Genomic DNA, 16505 nt, shown 5'->3' on the forward strand with positions numbered 1-16505 from the left:
ACCAGCTGCCAATCTAATGTCTTGGGCAGCGCAGGCCTTGAGTCATGGCAAGAGGAAGAGCTGGAGGGGAATGGGGAACGGCTGCACTTTGGAATGGGAAGGGGGTGTCTGGGACCATAAAGTAGAACAGTTTTAGGGTTGCTTCCAAGAAGGGCATCATGGCTTATTTGGCTAAAGCACCTGCCTTGTAAACAGGAGATCCTGGGTTCAACTCCCAGTGGTGCCTTGTTGCCAGGTCAATGGGTCTTTTCTTCCCACCATTCTTCAACACGTATCTGGAGTTGGTTTTACCTTCAGTTGAGCTTGGTGGTGCCCTCACAGTGGGAGTAGGATAGTAGCAAAGAGCAGGAGGTGCCCTAGGGGTTTGATTTAGTGAGGCTCATAGAGACTACAGCTACACTAGAAGTTTTCTTTGTAAAAAATATGTTAATGAGGGACTCAACTGCATGAGTCACAATCTCATTTGCATATTTTCAGCCAATGGGATTGCTGTGCAAAAACAAGCAGTGTGAACATTTTTTTTGCACAAATTTCTCTTTTTCCACAAGATTCTTATGCTCCCAAAAAAGAGGTATCCTGATCTTGCAGAAAAAGGGGGTTTTGCACAAACAGAAAACTTCCATGCTGCTTGTTTTTTGCACGACAACCCCAGCGCAAAACCAGTTTGTCAGAAAATATGCAAATGAGATCATGACTCATGGAAATGAGACCCTCATTACCAGGGCTCTGCAAATAATGTAATCTACTCACCCATGGATGTAAGTAATTACATCCTGGAAGAGCTGGAGCAGAGCGATCTGCACATGCGCAGAACGATCTGCGTGTGCGCAGAGCGCAAAACCATGCGAAACCACGTGGCTGGCGAGCAGAGCTCCCCGCTGCTTGGCAAGCCTTGCTCATTAGCACGTCTTTTGCTGAGAAAACTCACAGTGTAGACACAACTGGAGACTCTGGTGCTGATCATGCAATAGAAGCACATTATGTTCAAACAGCTGCCATGTGAATGTACCTGAAAGTCACAAGGATCAATGATCTGTGTGAAAGGCAGGTGGCCAGTAATTAGAGCCCCAGGTATGTTGTGTGCACAAAGGAAGGTAGGAATGTGCACCGGGTAGTCTGATAATTGTGTTTAGTGAAAAGTAATAGTTGTAATCGCAGTGCGCAGGAGGGTTTTTCTTGTGCAAGAAGGGGCAGTGTAGACGCTCCTTCTGGTGCAAGAGTCTCTTCTGAAAAAAATGGTGGCTCATTAGCTATGCAAATGAGGCTCAGTAATATTCCAAACTTAGCTTCATTTGCATATTACTCATGGAAGAAGCTGTGAGTGTAGACATAGCCCAGGTGTCCCTTCTGATGGGACTGGCAGGTTCTTCTCCAGGGTCTCAGAGTTTGGGTACCTTGTTGGCCTAGGAAGGAGTGTGACCAAAACACAGGCCTCTCTGTGAGCAGGATTTGAACCTGCACAGACAAACCCTATTGGATTTCTAGTCCAACGCCTTAACCACTTGGCCATCACAGGTCTGAGACTTAACAGCTCAGGGAAACTGGTAACTAATTCCAGTGTCCAGGCCTGACGTCACCTGACAAAATTCACACAGCAAACCATTTCAACAATCATGCAGAGGAGTCCTGGCTGCTCTGGTCTGAGGCTGCCTTGGAGGTGAGTTCTGCTTCCAGGGCTTCTCTCCTCCTTCTTGGTCTTCTCCCTTCCTTTCCCTTTTCCTCCTTCTTCCTCTTCTCGTTTCCCCTTTTCCTTCTTCTCCCTGGTCTCCTTCTTGGACCCCAGTTATTAGAGTGAAAATTGAGTCCTGTTTAACCAATTATTTTAGTTAAATTTTATTAACCAAAGATAACATACTATTATGATTTACCTAACCAATCATATCCCACCACCTTTGTTGATTTTCCCCCAGCAACATTAATGATACAGCCGACAGGAACAGTTACAAACCAGACAGTGATCACACAGACAAACAATAGGAAAGTGAGGACGATAATCATAGAATGCCAATTGCACAAACACTGATAAGCAGTTTTTTGCCAGACAAAGTGCTGTTAACTAAGTTTTCTCTACCCATCCTGAGATCTGTTTCTTACCTGGTGACAGTGAGTGTCATTAGGATCCAAGCCCCTTCTCACAGCCTAGTGTGACCCTATTGAAATGCTATTTAGATGGAATGTGAGCCCAGGCTTTACAGTTAATTGCTGCCTCTCTGCAGAATGGTAAAGGTTAGATTTGCTGAATAGCTGGAGGCCTTCCAATGGATACATATCGTTACAAAGAACCTTTCCAAGCACGAGATACCAGAACCCACAAGCACAGTCAACACAACTGCAAAGGGACTCAAACCCTGTAGTCTTCCAACCCAAAGTCAGAGGCTTTATCTTTTAGGCCACACAGTCTTGGCCTGTTTACAAATGGACTTTTTGAAGTGTGTAAGAAGGGAGCAGTCTAGCTAGCCCCCCCCCCCTTTGTTCTTCCAAAGCTGGTTGGGTGGGGTGGGGCTGGTTATGGGACAGTCCTGTGCCTGTCTCAGGGAGTCCCAGGGAGGCTCCTTGCAGCCCAGGAGAAGAAGGGGGCTCTGGGTGGAAGGAAACAAGCAAAGCTGGTCCCAGTGGCCATGAGCTGAGGCTCCAGTTCAGCGTAATTGAGTCACTGCAGGCTCATGTAGATCCCATGTTGTAAGAGGCAGCACTCAGACTCTGAATCCTGTGATCTGAGTTCAAATCTCTGTGGGACTTGTTGGGGCTGGCTTGGTTGCTGCAAAACCCTCCTGCTTTATGAGCTTTGGGCTCCTTATCTACAAGCTCCCCAGAGAGAGAGTTTTGTGTCGGATGCCCCCTGGAGCTCAGTCTGATGCTATGGTCTGCCTGGCTGAGATGGGCTGGGCCCTAAAACTTAACCTGCCTGGAGCTTGCTGCTTACCCTTGTGGTCTCTTGTGTGGTCCCCAGGAGCTGCCAGGCTCTGACTCTTGCCCCCCTCGCGCTAGCAGGTGCCCCCCCCCTAAACAATCTTTTAAATTGGTCTTTCTGGTCCCTCTCAGGGTGTTTTTCTCCTCAGCAGCAGCGCACAAGAGAGAAGCTGTTGCCAGTGGCCCTGCAAGACAAGATGAGCTTTGCCTGCCCCCCTCAGCCTGACTCGCTACTTGGCCCCATTCCTGCCTCTCTTCCCAGTGGCCAAAAGGGGCTGCGGCTGCTGCCGACAGGGAAGAAGCTGGGAGGCAAGGTGCTGGCAGCAAGAGATTCCGGCTGCCTCTTTGCCCTGGGTCTGCCGGCCGCCAGCCACCTTGACCAACCCTCAAACCAGCTGGACTAGCCAGCCCACGTCACAGCGAGTTGCTAGTGGCCCTGTCAGAGAAGAGCCATTGGCAGCTGCAGAGACGTCCCTGCAGCTGCCTGAGGTGCCTTTCTTGAAAGGGCCACTGGTGAGCTGCACTTTTGTAGGCTGTCTAGCTCAGTTGGTTAGCGCATGGTGCTAATAACGCCAAGGTCATGGGTTCAAGCCCCATGTTGGCCACAGGGGTGTTTGGTTCGCTGACTTTGCTTCCTTTAGCTGCCTGCTATGGACAGGGAAGCAGAAAAAAGCAAAAATGTGAGCTTTGCAGGAAGCAGGGCAGAGATCTGGTCGGGGGAGGCTCCAGCCTGTACAGCTCCAGTGGCTAAAAGGGCCTTGGCCTGGCTTCCTGTCCCCAAAAGCAGGGCAACTGATGCCCAAATTCCTGCTTCTGCAGTGGCTACCTCAAGGCACCAGCTGGGGGGCAGGCTCTGGAGCCCAAGCCACACGGGGAGACTCAATATGACCGGGAGGCCTGGAGCGTGTGAGCCCTGCACAGAGGCTGCTGCTGGGGGCCTGCTTCAGTGGCCCAGCAGCTCATGTTCCCCTGAACCAGCTTCTCCCCCTGGAGCCACCCCCCAGCGCTGCTGAGGCCCCTGATATGAAGCAGTGGGACCATCAAAGGAAGGTGCCAGCCTTAGCCCTTCCTCCCAGCCTCCACCCCCCTCCCAGGGTCTTTCCCCAGCCCCTCCCCAGTTCTACATTCCCCACATAAAAACCAGAGAGTTTGTTCTTTCAAGGGAAAAGTCCTGATTGTGTTACCAGCGGGAAAAGTCCTGATTGTGTTACCAGCGGGGGGGGGGGGGGGAGTGGGAAAGGGGGGGTGTTGGGGGGGAGATACAGAGGGCAAAAAATGAGGAGTAAAGTTAGTTGGAACCAAGGGGCTGGGTTTGAGCTACTGCAGAAAAAAGGACTCTGCCCCTGAAGCTGCCCTGTCCTCTCCAGAGCCCTTAGGCTGGCACTGGGGAGGCCTGAGTCCAGACAGTGCCCAGCCAAAGGGGGAGGGAAGGGCTGGGGGATGTTCTGAAAGGCTGCTGGCACCATTAGACCCTTTTTTTAGCAGTGAGGGAGAGGTGGGAAAGGGGCCCTGAGTTAACCTCTTGGGTCACAGCTGCTGTAACATGTGGCAAGAAAGTTGACTATGGAGTTGTTTGGTAAAAATTGCCAGGGGCTTCCCTGACTGGGAATTGAACCCAGGCCACAGCAATGAAAGTGCTGGATCCTAACCACTACACCATCAAAGACACATAAAGCCTGTCTCCTTGCTCACCTACACTAGCCTTTCACAGGCCATTTAATGTCCACTTCAGGATGGGGGGAGGGTCCATTCTCCCTTGCCCAGAGGGGACAAGAACAGCCAAATAGAACATCAAAGCAGCCAGACTGGGCCATGTCAATTTGCCAGACCAAATAACTAGCCCCCCCCCCCCCACTCTGGAGTCTCTGCCTCTCATGGGCCTTCTCATCCTCAGGCTCCTATTTGTCTCCAGAAAGACCCTGCTCTGCTCCAGCCACCTCCCTCCGGCTGTCACTTCTAGAGCAAAATGCATCCCCTTCATTCTGACTTTGCACACCTGGGGTTTTAGCACTCAGAGCTGCACCTGACACCAGCATTGGCTAGTGAGGGGTCTGAACAGCTTCTGCAGAGAGGGAGAGAGAGAGACAGCCACTGTGGAGCATCCTTGCCAACTGTCTCAGAAAGCAGAGGAATGTAAATTCTTTGTCAGGTGGGACAGTGCCAGAGACAGAAATTCACCTTCTAACTGTCCCTTCTTCAACTTTAGCTCCTGATTAAGCCCCTTTGAAGAAGCCAGATACACAGGAAGGGCTGATCACACCCCTCTGAAAATCAGCTTTCCATGGGTATCTGTAGCTGGCTCCAAGTCATGGGACTTGACATCTCGTCTCCCTCCCGAAACCAGGGAAGTGTCTCCCACCGCTGCAGCCTCCTGAGGCTCTATGGCCGTGTCTGTACAGCAGGGACAGCAACACTCACAGCCCCACAGGAGGGTCCCTGGCCTAGCAACGTGGCCCCCTGAGCAGCCTCTGATGTTCCCTGCTTGAGCCCCAGAACCAGCCCTGAGTGACAGGGGCAGGGAGAGCAGCTCACACATGCCAAGGGGCTGGCCAGGGGCAGGACATGAGCCTGCAAGGCAGCAGTGACATCACAAGAAACTTTTGCAGCACCTCAGCTCATTTGCTGGGAGGCAGTGACCTCATAGAGGGACCATGGCAACAGCCAGGTGGGACATCTCAGAGACCCCCATGGCCTGGCTGCCTGGAGCCTCCTTTGTGAGGTTTCCCCTTGAGGGCAGAAGGGATTGAGGGTCCCAGCTGGGTGTGTCTCTGTGGAGATTTCCCCTGTGGGGCAGGCAGGGTTGCAGGAGAGGCTGGCACTGAACCCCTGAGAGAGGCAAGAGGACAGGCTGCAAACACCCGATGAGGATGGGATTTGAACCCATGCATGCAGAAGACAATGGATTAGCAGTCCATCGCCTTAACCACTCGGCCACCTCATCTGAGCTGTTATAATTTGCTTCAAATCACCTGAAGTCAGCACTTCAGGGAACCTTTCTGCCACTTGCTGACTGGCGAAGGACACCCAGGGCAGGAAGGTTTTGGCTTTTCACAATGTTCCCTGGCTGTTGTACAAAGCTCAGTGCTCGTAACAAACCCAAACACTCCCTGGATACATCTACCCTGTTTTGTGCAAAAGGTCTTGCCCAACAGTGTGTCCACACTGCCATGTGCTGTTGCACAAGAGAAGTGCTTTTCTGTAAAAGCAGCCATGGCAGTGTGGACGGTCTCCTGCGCAGGAAAGCTCTGACGGGCATTTTAGATATTTGGCTTTCTTGAGCAAGAAACCCCTGTTGCCCGTCCACACTGCCTCCTTGTGGGCGAGTTCTTGCACAAGAGGGCTTATTACTCGTGGGGAGAGCAATAACTTCTGTGCAAGAAGCCCTGTTGTCTGATGCTGCACTATAAATTTACTTGCGCAAAAATGTGCCTTCAGTGTAGACGCTCTGCAAGATTTTACACAAGAGCAGTTGCTCTTGCAAAAAAGCCTGCAGTGTAGACGTAGCCCTGCAGTGTAAACACAGCCTGAGAGACACGAGGAAATGAAGTGGCCAGAGCCTCCCCTCAGCAGGCTGGCCCTCAACAGGACGGGCACGTCTACACAGCACCCTCACCTCGAAGAAAGCTGTGCAGTGTGAGTGGGCTGCCCGGGACCCCAGGGGAAGGTCTGTGGGGAGTTTCCAAGGCAACAACAGCTACAAAGTTTCATAATCTACACTCACGTGACTGTGATTTATTCCTCCACTGGCAAGTGTCTCTGAAGGGATGAGAAATGCAGGGCCCAGGTGCAGGGAGCCGGGTCACATTCTCCTGCCTGAGTCTCAGTCCTGGCTGAAGCCTGGCTACAGAGAGAAGAGGCCAGTGCAAACAGCCCCATGGCAGCGAGGGAGTCAGTAGGTAGGTGGGTGGGTGGAGCAGGGAGCTGGGGGCAGAGTTCAGCTCTAACTCACTAGGGGTGCGTCCCATAGTTCAAAATAATCAATGCGCCTACAGGCAGTCCCCGGGTTACGAACAAGATAGGGACTGTAGGTTTGTTCTTAAGTTGAATCTGTATGTAAGTCGAAACTGGCGTCCAGATTCAGCTGCTGCTGAAACTGATCAGTTTCAACAGCGGCTGAATCTGGACGCCAGTTCTGACTTACATACAGATTCAACTTAAGAACCCCATGCATCCCCAAGTCAGCTGCTGCTGAAACTGATCAGCGGCTGATTCCAGGAAGCCCGGGGCAGGGGCTTCCTGTAGTCAGCCACTGGTCATTTTCAGCAGCTGGTGACTTGGGGACACCTGGGGCAGAGCAGCTGGGGTGCTGCTGGGTTGGTCCAGTGACACCCAGAGTGGCGCTACGGGACCAACTGGCAGCGCCCCAGCTGCTGCACCACAGGCGTCCGGAGCAAAGCCGCGGAGCACGGGGGCAGCGGGACAGCCCAGATGCACCGTGGCTATCCTGCTGCCCTCGGGCTCCGCGGCTTTGCACTTCTCTGCTCCCCGTCCCCCTGGTCTGCAGACTGGGGGGAGGGGGAGCAGAGCAGAGCAGAGCAGAGCAGAGCAAAGCCGCGGAACACGCGGCCAGCAGACAGCCCAGGCGCATCTGCTCTGCTCTGCTCTGCATCTGCTGGGCTGTCAGCTGGCCGCGTGTTCCGCCGCTTTGCTTCCTCTCCCTGGTCTGCTGGAGACCAGGGAGAGGAAGGGCCCCATTCGTAACTGCGGATCCGACATAAGTTAGATCCGCGTAACTCGGGGACTGCCTGTATTTTGAAATAGCTTATTTTGTAATTTGGCGCTGGCTACACAGCACTTCGAAATAAATCCGCATGCAGGGACATCGGAATAGCGAGTCTGTTATAGCTTGAAATAAGGGGCTTGCTCTTAAGACGCGTCAGTGTGATATGAGCACCACGTCCTAAACCTCCGAGCTAGCCGACCCACAGGTGTGAGTCTCACAAGTAGCACTCGTAGGGATGTTGTGGGCTCTGGAACAAGGTGGGTGAGGCAGCAAAGCCTTTTGCAGGCAGGGGAATTAGCTCAAGTGGTAGAGCGCTTGCTTAGCATGCGAGAGGCAGTGGGATCGATGCCCACATTCTCCAATTACAGCTCTATCCTTTAATTTCAGTGGCCCCCTCCCTCTTCTTACCTTCTCTCCCAAAAGAGACAGACCCCCCCCAGTGGCAAAGCAGAGAGTGGAGATATCCAACTCACCAGCCCATCAGGCTCTGTGGTGCAATGGAAAGCACGTTGGACTTCTAAGCTGTAGTGGTTAATGTGAGTCCAGCAAGACATTCAAAGGCTGTGGGTTCAAGTCCCACCAGAGTCACTTTAGCTGCTTCCTAATTTCCAGGATGCAGCTTTTACAGACCAGTCAATCCTTAGGCTGACACTGGGGTGGGCTGGCATCCAGGCAATTCCCAGCAGACCCCAGTAAGGGTGGAGGGAAGGGCTGGTCCTTGGGGTTAGGGCTGGGGGTTGTTCTGAAAGGACCATTTTGTCCCTCCCTGTCTCCTACTAGTGCTGAGCAACACTCAGGCTGTGACACGGCTGCCAAACATCCTGGACAGTTAATAATGAGCCAGACGGGTTTGTTGGCAGCTCAGTGTGCGGAGCCTTAGATGAAACATTTAAAGGTCCCTGGCTCAATCCCAGGCTTTGGCATGTCTCTCAGTGCAGCAGGGCCCTCTCTGCTCCCCTGGCCATGCTCGTGCCCTGTGACATCCCCTCATCCATCCTGGCAGCAGCCCATCTTTGCTTCTAAACCTCCCTCAGATTGGCTGCTTCTGCTTCCTTGGTTAAAGTCCCTCCCCCTGTGCGTGTGGCTGGCAGGGATTGCTAGAGGGATCCATTTACATGTAGCTTCACTGAAACCCCCCTCACTGGCCTGCACCCAGGTCAGTCCATGTGTGTTAAAGGGCCTCAGGGAGCACAGAGCAGAGGGATCCCCTCGACACACACACACAGTCCCAGCCCCAAGCCTCCCCCATATCCCAGATCCTGTGCCCTGACTTCTCTACCCTTCCACATCCTCACCCCTGCCCTGAGCCCCCCCCCCCACAAATCCCTGCCTTGAGCCTCCCACACTCCACATTTTAATTTCTTACAGGTACTGTCCTATCACAACCCCTCCCCCCACTTCCTGCCTTGAGCCTCCCCCTCCCTCCTGCCCAGCCCAAGGGTTGGTGCCCAATAGAACAGGCCCTGTGAGAAATGTGTCACTTTCACCCCTGGGAGCAGCTCAGCCAGGCAAAGGGGCTGCCTGGGGCAGGACATTAGCCCTGGAGGGCAGGGGTGGGTGTGGCAGTGACATCACAAGGGCCTTTTGCAGCCCCTCAGCTTATTGGCTAAAGGAGGTTGGGAGGTGATGACCTCACAGAGAGTCCATGACAATGGCCAGGTGGGACAGGCTGCAGGGCAGGGGCCATCTCAGAGTCCCCCCCCCCCCTCCATGGCTTTGCTGCAGGGAGTCTCCTTAAGATCTGCCCTTGAGGCCTTTTTGGAGCCTTCTCCTTTCCCACGACTAACTGACCTAGAAGGCCGACGTCTCTGTGGAGAAGGGAAGTGCCTCCAAGAAGACCATTGTACATGAAGCAGGGGAATTAGCTCAAGTGGTAGAGCGCTCGCTTTGCATGTGAGAGGTAGTGGGATCAATACCCACATTCTCCAATGAGGGGAGAAATTTCCAATTTTTCTTTTTGCCAGCAGAGCCAGCCAGGGGGCTAAGTGGCTCCAGTAGCCCCCCCCCCCCCCCCCCAGCCCTGGTCCCCACTTCCTACTTGCTCTCCCCAAAAGCCAGCCACGTTGGGGCAGAGAGCTGCTGGACACCAGCCCTCCTGGGCCAGACAGTGGCAGAAGCACTGGAGGCAGGTTTCAGGTGGGGCAGAATTAGCTGCATTGGAAAAGTGCTGCCTTTGCGGAAGAGAGGTAGCAGGATTCACTCCCATCTTCTCCCACCTGCTCGCTGGTGCTGAGGGGCCAGCCCCTTTCCTGCCACCCCAACTCTTATTCCCACAATGCGCTTTGTGCAGGGGCCGCTGGTCTTTCTGCCAAGGTGTATGGCTGGGAGCCAGGACTCAGAACCCTTCCTAAAATATACAAATCCCCTTCCCCCACGACCCTCTGTTCCACTCACACTGTCTGGCTGCTGCCCACATGGAGCTCAGGGGCCAGGTGAGTGACTTGCCTTGCAGCTGTGACAGTATCAGACCTCTGCCACCCGCCTGCTCAGTGTGGAGACCAAGCCCAAGGGTGGCACCTGGGATGTGAGTTACGCAAAAGCCTCTTGTCTCTTGCTCCTTGTCCAGTTCCCAACATTGGCTGCAGATGCCAACTTCTGTGGGGGTGTAGCTTAGTGGCAGAGTGTTTGACTGCAGATCGAGTGGTCCTTGGTTCAAGTCCAAGTGCCCTCTTGGAAAATTTCCTTCTAGTGGAAATATTTTCCTTTCCAGTTCCATCACACTCTGGCTTTAAATTGCTTGAGGTTCTTGACATTAAGAAGAACCCTTAATGCAGAGCTACTCAACTTTGGAAGCCCCGGTGGCCACAATGAATGGCATTTCACCAGGATGGACAGGGCAGGTGTCCCTAGTTAGTGTATTCCAGGAGCTGGGAATGGGTGACAGGAGGGATCACTTAACAAGTGTCTGTCCTGAGGATTCCCTCGGGACAATGAAATTGGCTGCTGTTGTGAGACAGGATCCTGGGCTAGTTGGACAACTGGCATGGCCCAGTCTGGCTGTTTTGATGTTCTGTTTGGTTTCTGTTCTTGTCCCCTTTGGGCAAGGGAGAATGGACCCTCATCTCCCTCATCCTGCGAAAGGCTAGTGTAGGTGAGTAGTGTAGGTGAGCAAAGAGGCATGTGTCAGGTGTCTCTGGTGGTCTAGTGGCTAGGATACAAAACTCTTGCTGGTCTGGTCTGATTCCCACTCAGGGAAACCAGCCTGATGTTTCACTTGGCCACTGTCTAGTCATTTTTCTAACCTCATTGTCTCATTGTCACATGTTACAGCAGCTGTGACCCAAGAGGTTACTTCAGGCTCCTTCCCACCACTCCCTCACTGCTAAGGCAACACTTGCCATTTTCACATGGGGTAGAGCTGGGTGACTCAAACTGCCCTTTCCCTCTCCAGCATGGGCAGCGCTACAGGAAGAGGAGCTGACACTCTGCTCCATGCTTCCTTTCCACTCTTCCCCCTTTCAGGACTTTTTTCTCCTTCCTTGGGTACGTCCAGACTACATGCCTCCGTCGACGGAGGCATGTAGATTAGCCAGATAGGCAGAGGGAAATGAAGCCGCGATTAAAATAATCGCGGCTTCATTTAAATTTAAATGGCTGCCCCGCTCTGCCGATCAGCTGTTTGTCGGCAGATCGGGGCAGTCTGGACGTTCCCCTGTCGCCAGAAAACCCTTTTGTCGACCGCCCCGTTATGCCTCATCCCACGAGGCATAACGGGGCGGTCGACAAAAGGGTTTTCTGGCGACAGGGGAACGTCCAGACTGCCCCGATCTGCCGACAAACAGCTGATCGGCAGAGCGGGGCAGCCATTTAAATTTAAATGAAGCCGCGATTATTTTAATCGCGGCTTCATTTCCCTCTGCCTATCTGGCTAATCTACATGCCTCCGTCGACGGAGGCATGTAGTCTGGACGTACCCCTTGTTCATAGCAGGTAGGTACACAAAGGCAAGGCACCAAACCAAACAGCCTTGGCGCCAGCATGGTGCTTGAACCCATAACCTTGGCATTACTAGTACCAAGCATTAAACACCCAAGCCAGCAGCCCCACAAGAGAGCTGTTGGAAAAGACACTACAGACAGCTACAGGGACGTCTCTGCAGCTGCCAAGGGCTTTTCTCTGATGGGGCCACTAGTGACTCACTGTGATGTGGGCTGGCTAGTCCAGCTGGTCTGAGGCTTGGTCAAGCTCATCTTGCCCTACAGGGCCACTGGCAACAGCTGCTCTCTGGTGCGCTGCTGTGGGGAAAAGCTTCCCTGACAGCTGCTGAACTAGCTTGGTGGGGACAGTGTTAAACTGAAGATTTAAAGGTGTCTGGTTCAATTCCTGGCTCTGGCAGGAGACCTTTGTTTCTGTGGCTGAGCTGTTGGTTGGGTCTTCTGTAGAGAACCTGTCTGTCCCCCCTAAAAGGGCCTTGCCTGCTCTGCTTCATCCAAGGGAGGGGAAAAGAACTCTCCTTAGAAGTAGAGTCAAACCAGCCACCTAGGGGCAGCTGCTCCAGTCCTCTGCTCTATAAGCTGAGCTATGGAGGGGCCTTTTGGGGCTGCTTCTCTGTCCTGGTATCTCTGTCCACAAGGGCAGGAACAGAATCCTGGAATCACCTTCTGCCCAGACTCACCCCCTTGGGAACGGCTGGTTGCAGAGGTGAGGACAGAGGGTCTGTGCCTGCCTGCCAGTAGCTCCTGGGGTGGGGGGCAGGGCTTTGTGTGTTGGTATCACACGTGACATCACGAATGCCCTGATGCACATGGCTTGACACCCCCTCCTGGAGCAGCAGCAGGCTGGGAGGGCGGCACGCTGGGATGGAACAGGCTGTCAAGCCTCTTTGGCTTCTGCCATCTGCTGCTACATGGCACCAAATTTTGGAAAAACCTGTTCTTTGGACACGTCCCTTCTGCCTCGTAGAAAGAGAAAGAGCATCCTCTTCAGTCTGGACGTGGCACTGAAAGAAGTAGAAGGGGATTGACAGGGGATGGAGAGTGTGGGGAGAGTGTCTCAGGGGTTTGTTGCTCTGGTTAGAGGTGTGGCCAAAACACAGGCCTTGCTGTGAGCAGGATTTGAACCTTTGCAGGGTTATCCTATTGAATTGCAAGTCCAACACCTTAACCCCTTGGCCATCACAGCTGTGAGCTCAGCAGTGTGTGGGCACCAGCAAACAAAAGGTCTGAGGGCCACATAGTCGTTCCCTTCGGTGGGGCCCTGCTAGTCTGTAGCTGTAAAAGCTTAAAAACCAACAAATGGTCCTAGAATGAGAGAATCCTGCCTTGTGTCCATGTTTGCTGTCCCAGAGAGCGGCCCCATGGCTAAGCTGGCCCAGGCACCTCCCAAGTACGGGGGAGGTGAGGGAGGCAGCCCCCAGTGGTGCCTGGCCAATGTGTCTGCTCCTCCCACCATCCCCCCTTATGTAGCTGGAGGCAGCTTCCTTCAGTTGAGCTTGGCCATGTCCTCACAGCAGGAAGCCAAAGGCAGCAAGAGCAGTCTTCTGACCCCTAGTCAGGTGCTCTCTGGTCTTAGTTGGACTCACTAAATCGAACTCCAGAAGGTTGACCGCAGCCCTTCCTCCCCAGCTGGGTGTGGTTCTTGTTCTTCTGCACAGCCCAGCCCTTAGAGACCAAGGACGTGCCAATGGGCATCTACATCACACCCTTGTTGAATTGCTGGAAACACAAACCAGACACACAGCGGGTTTGAGCTGGTTCCAGCTGAGGAACAGGTTTGCCTGGTTTATGTGTACTGGTGCCAGAAAACATTAAGGGTTTGTATTCATTTAAAGAGTCCACATACAACAGAAATCCAGGGTGCAATAGAACTGGAGAGGTAAATGTTTCTATTAAAGGAAGATTTCCTAAGGGGGCACTTGAGGTTTAACCAAGAACCACTTGATCTACAGTCGAACACTCCGCCACTGAGGGTACGTCTAGACTACATGCCTCTGTCGCCAGAGGCATGTAGATTAGGCTACCCGACAGAGTAAAATGAAGCGGCGATTTAAATAATCGTCGCTTCATTTAAATTTACATGGCTGCCGCGTTGAGCCGACAAACAGCTGATCAGCTGTTTGTCGGCTCAGCGCGATAGTCTGGACGCTCCCCTGCCGACATCAAAGGGAGTTGTCGACAACCCAGGTATGTCTCCTGGGATGAGGCATACCTGGGTTGTCGACAACTCCCTTTGATGTCGGCAGGGGAGCGTCCAGACTATCGCGCTAAGCTGACAAACAGCTGATCAGCTGTTTGTCGGCTCAACACGGCAGCCATGTAAATTTAAATGAAGCGACGATTATTTAAATAGCCGCTTCATTTTACTCTGTCGGGTAGCCTAATCTACATGCCTCTGGCGACAGAGGCATGTAGTCTAGACGTACCTTGAGCTACACCCCCACACAAAACAGATACCTGCAGCCCGTATTGTGCACTAGTCAGGTGTCGAAGCAAAAACACGCTCCTCTGTGTTTCGGCAGCTAACAAACAGCTTTATTAATTAATAAAGCACAGCATGAGCCAAACGTGGTCACAGCAGAGCCGGGCCCAGTAAGGCTGCTAATACAATCAATCCTAGTATCTTTATACCCTTAGCCAAACAGTCTGACGTCAGGGCATCCAATCACAGAAATCCTCAATTAAATTTGGAAAAAAACATAGCTTTATCAACAAGATGGCGGACAGGTACGAGGGAGTACATCTCCTGTCCCAACCAGCCCAATTAACACATACCAATAGCCCATCCTGTAGGCCTCTTCTCACGGGGTGACAGAAAGAGTACGTCTAGACTACAGGGTTTTGTCGACAGAAGTTTTGTCGACAGATACTGTCGACAAAACTTCTGTCGACATAGAGCATGCAGACACATTGAGTTCTGTCGACAAAGCAAGCTGCTTTGTCAACAGAACCCTGTAGTCTAGACGCAACCCTACAGGCAATAACACCTTCTGTCGACAGAACTCTGTCGACAGAAGGTGTTATGCCTCGTAAAATGAGGTATACCAGCGTCGACAAAACTGCTGAGTTCGGTCGACGTTATGTCGACAGAACTCAGCGGTAGTGTAGACGCTGGTATAGTTTAGTCGACAAAAGTCCACTTTTGTCGACAAAACTCAGTAGTCTAGACACACCCAAAGTTCACTCTGGTCTACGTGCTTGAGAGAAAAGCTGAAATGGTTTCTGATATACAAGATGGCTTCTAGCTAAACATAAAATTGCTTCTACCCAGGGAACACGAGGCTTTTGTGTAACACACATCTCAGGTGGGATGGACTCTCACTGACCCCAGACTGAGATGGACCCTAACGAGGAATTTGTCCTGAATGCAGCAGAGCTGGGGCAGGACACAGGTTCTGTCTACACAGAAAAGTTATTTTGGAATAATGGCCATTTAGAATAACAATGCCAAAGTCTGTGCAGCAATTCCGTTAATGTGAAATAATCTGAAGTAATAGATGGTTTATTCCAACTTCTGTAAACCTCATTCTACAAAGAATAACACCTATTCCCAAATAGCTATTTCAGAATAATGCGTGTGGAGATGCTCCACTTCCGCTATTTCAAAATGGCCCCTCCCTAGGCCCATTCTAAGTTATTTCTACCAGGGCTCTAAATCGAGATAACTCGTCTACATTAGCAGAGCCTGACTCGGACTCATTCTGAAGTTTCCCTGCAGTGTAGACGTGCTATTTTGAAATCACTGTTCAAGAATAGCTTATTCCAAAATAAATGTGCCGTGGAGATGTAGCCAGAGAGTCCTGAGAGATGAAACTGTTGGGCTATGTCTACACTCGCGGCTTCTTGCACGAGTAATATGCAAATGAGGCTAAGCATGAAATCTAGCTGACCCTCATTTGCATACCTAATGAGCCACCATTTTTTTCAGAAGAGGTTCTTGCACAAGAAGGAGTGTCTACACTGCCCCTTCTTGCGTAAGAAAAACCCTCTTACGCAATGCCGTTCTTCCTGAAAAGTAATAGATGTAACTCCTTCTTGCACAAAAGCCTCTTCTGAAAAAAATGGTGTCTCATTAGGTATGCAAATGAGGTTTGGAGATGTTCCACATTTAATCTCATTTGCATATTACTCACACAAGAAGCCGCGAGTGTAGACATAGCCTTGGTGGGAAGCCAGGAGAGCAGAGACCAGCCTGAGACCTGGATATCCCAGGTCCCCACCAGAAGCTGTATATGTAGGTCCCATGGTGTAAGGGGCAGCACTCAGGACTTTGAATCCTGCAATCTGAGTTAACGTCTCAGTGGGACCTGCTGGGCTGGTTGCTGTGAGCTCCTTGTGCTCTGTGGGTTTTACATTCCTTGTCCTGAGGTTCCCCAGAGGCAGTTTTACTCCTGTGCTGGGTGTCTGAGACCCAATGGAGCTTGGTCCCCAGACTGATGAGAGTTGTGGTCAGGTACCAGATGCTCTCCCAGCTGTTGGTCAGGTCACCTGCTCAGCCTGCGCTAGAGGCAGCCAGACAGTGTGAGCGGGTCAGAGGAGGGACAGGGGGGAAGAGGGGAAGAGGACACATACCTCTCACTGGGGAACAGGGCGCATGGATCCCACTCGTTCCTGCAGAAAATGAAACAGGCTGAGCATTTTGCAGAGAACAGGCCAGAGCCCTTCTCCTGTCCCTGGAGAGATGGAAAATGGGGCCGTTCCTTGTGGGGAAAGAAGTGGGTGTGTCGGGAGTGGGGTTCGAGTTCAAACCTCTCCACAGACCAGAACCCCACATTAGGGGCAAGAAAGAGCCTTGAGTCAGGCAGTGGAGAACACTTGGCTCCTGTTACCCTGAGATGGGATATTAGGAACTTTTTTGCAGGCAGCCTGGCTAGCTCAGTTGGTAGAGCATGAGACTCTTAATTTCAGGGTCATGGTTTCAAGCCCCATGCTGGGCG

At 52.3% G+C, this 16505-nt stretch overlaps 1 protein-coding gene and 7 non-coding genes across 8 annotated transcripts in view; 5 read left to right on the forward strand and 3 right to left on the reverse strand.

The window, feature by feature from the left end:
* Nucleotides 1-16505, reverse strand: part of LOC142820483 (butyrophilin subfamily 1 member A1-like) — a 646031-nt gene that overhangs the window by 503769 nt on the left and 125757 nt on the right. The window lies entirely within an intron of this gene.
* Nucleotides 153-226, forward strand: TRNAT-CGU (transfer RNA threonine (anticodon CGU)). Its single transcript has one exon. It is a non-coding gene; the product is annotated as a tRNA-Thr (tRNA).
* TRNAS-GCU (transfer RNA serine (anticodon GCU)) lies at nt 5770-5851 on the reverse strand. The gene has a single exon. It is a non-coding gene; the product is annotated as a tRNA-Ser (tRNA).
* On the forward strand, nt 8117-8221 carry TRNAR-UCU (transfer RNA arginine (anticodon UCU)). Its single transcript has 2 exons — nt 8117-8153; nt 8186-8221. It is a non-coding gene; the product is annotated as a tRNA-Arg (tRNA).
* On the forward strand, nt 9489-9561 carry TRNAA-UGC (transfer RNA alanine (anticodon UGC)). Its single transcript has one exon. It is a non-coding gene; the product is annotated as a tRNA-Ala (tRNA).
* On the forward strand, nt 10233-10304 carry TRNAC-GCA (transfer RNA cysteine (anticodon GCA)). The gene has a single exon. It is a non-coding gene; the product is annotated as a tRNA-Cys (tRNA).
* TRNAA-UGC (transfer RNA alanine (anticodon UGC)) lies at nt 12673-12754 on the reverse strand. The gene has a single exon. It is a non-coding gene; the product is annotated as a tRNA-Ala (tRNA).
* Nucleotides 16433-16505, forward strand: TRNAK-CUU (transfer RNA lysine (anticodon CUU)). The gene has a single exon. It is a non-coding gene; the product is annotated as a tRNA-Lys (tRNA).

The sequence above is a fragment of the Pelodiscus sinensis genome, chromosome 19 (assembly GCF_052426305.1).
Source record: "Pelodiscus sinensis isolate ZL-2025 chromosome 19, ASM5242630v1, whole genome shotgun sequence".
NCBI classification, from domain to species: Eukaryota; Metazoa; Chordata; order Testudines; family Trionychidae; genus Pelodiscus; species Pelodiscus sinensis.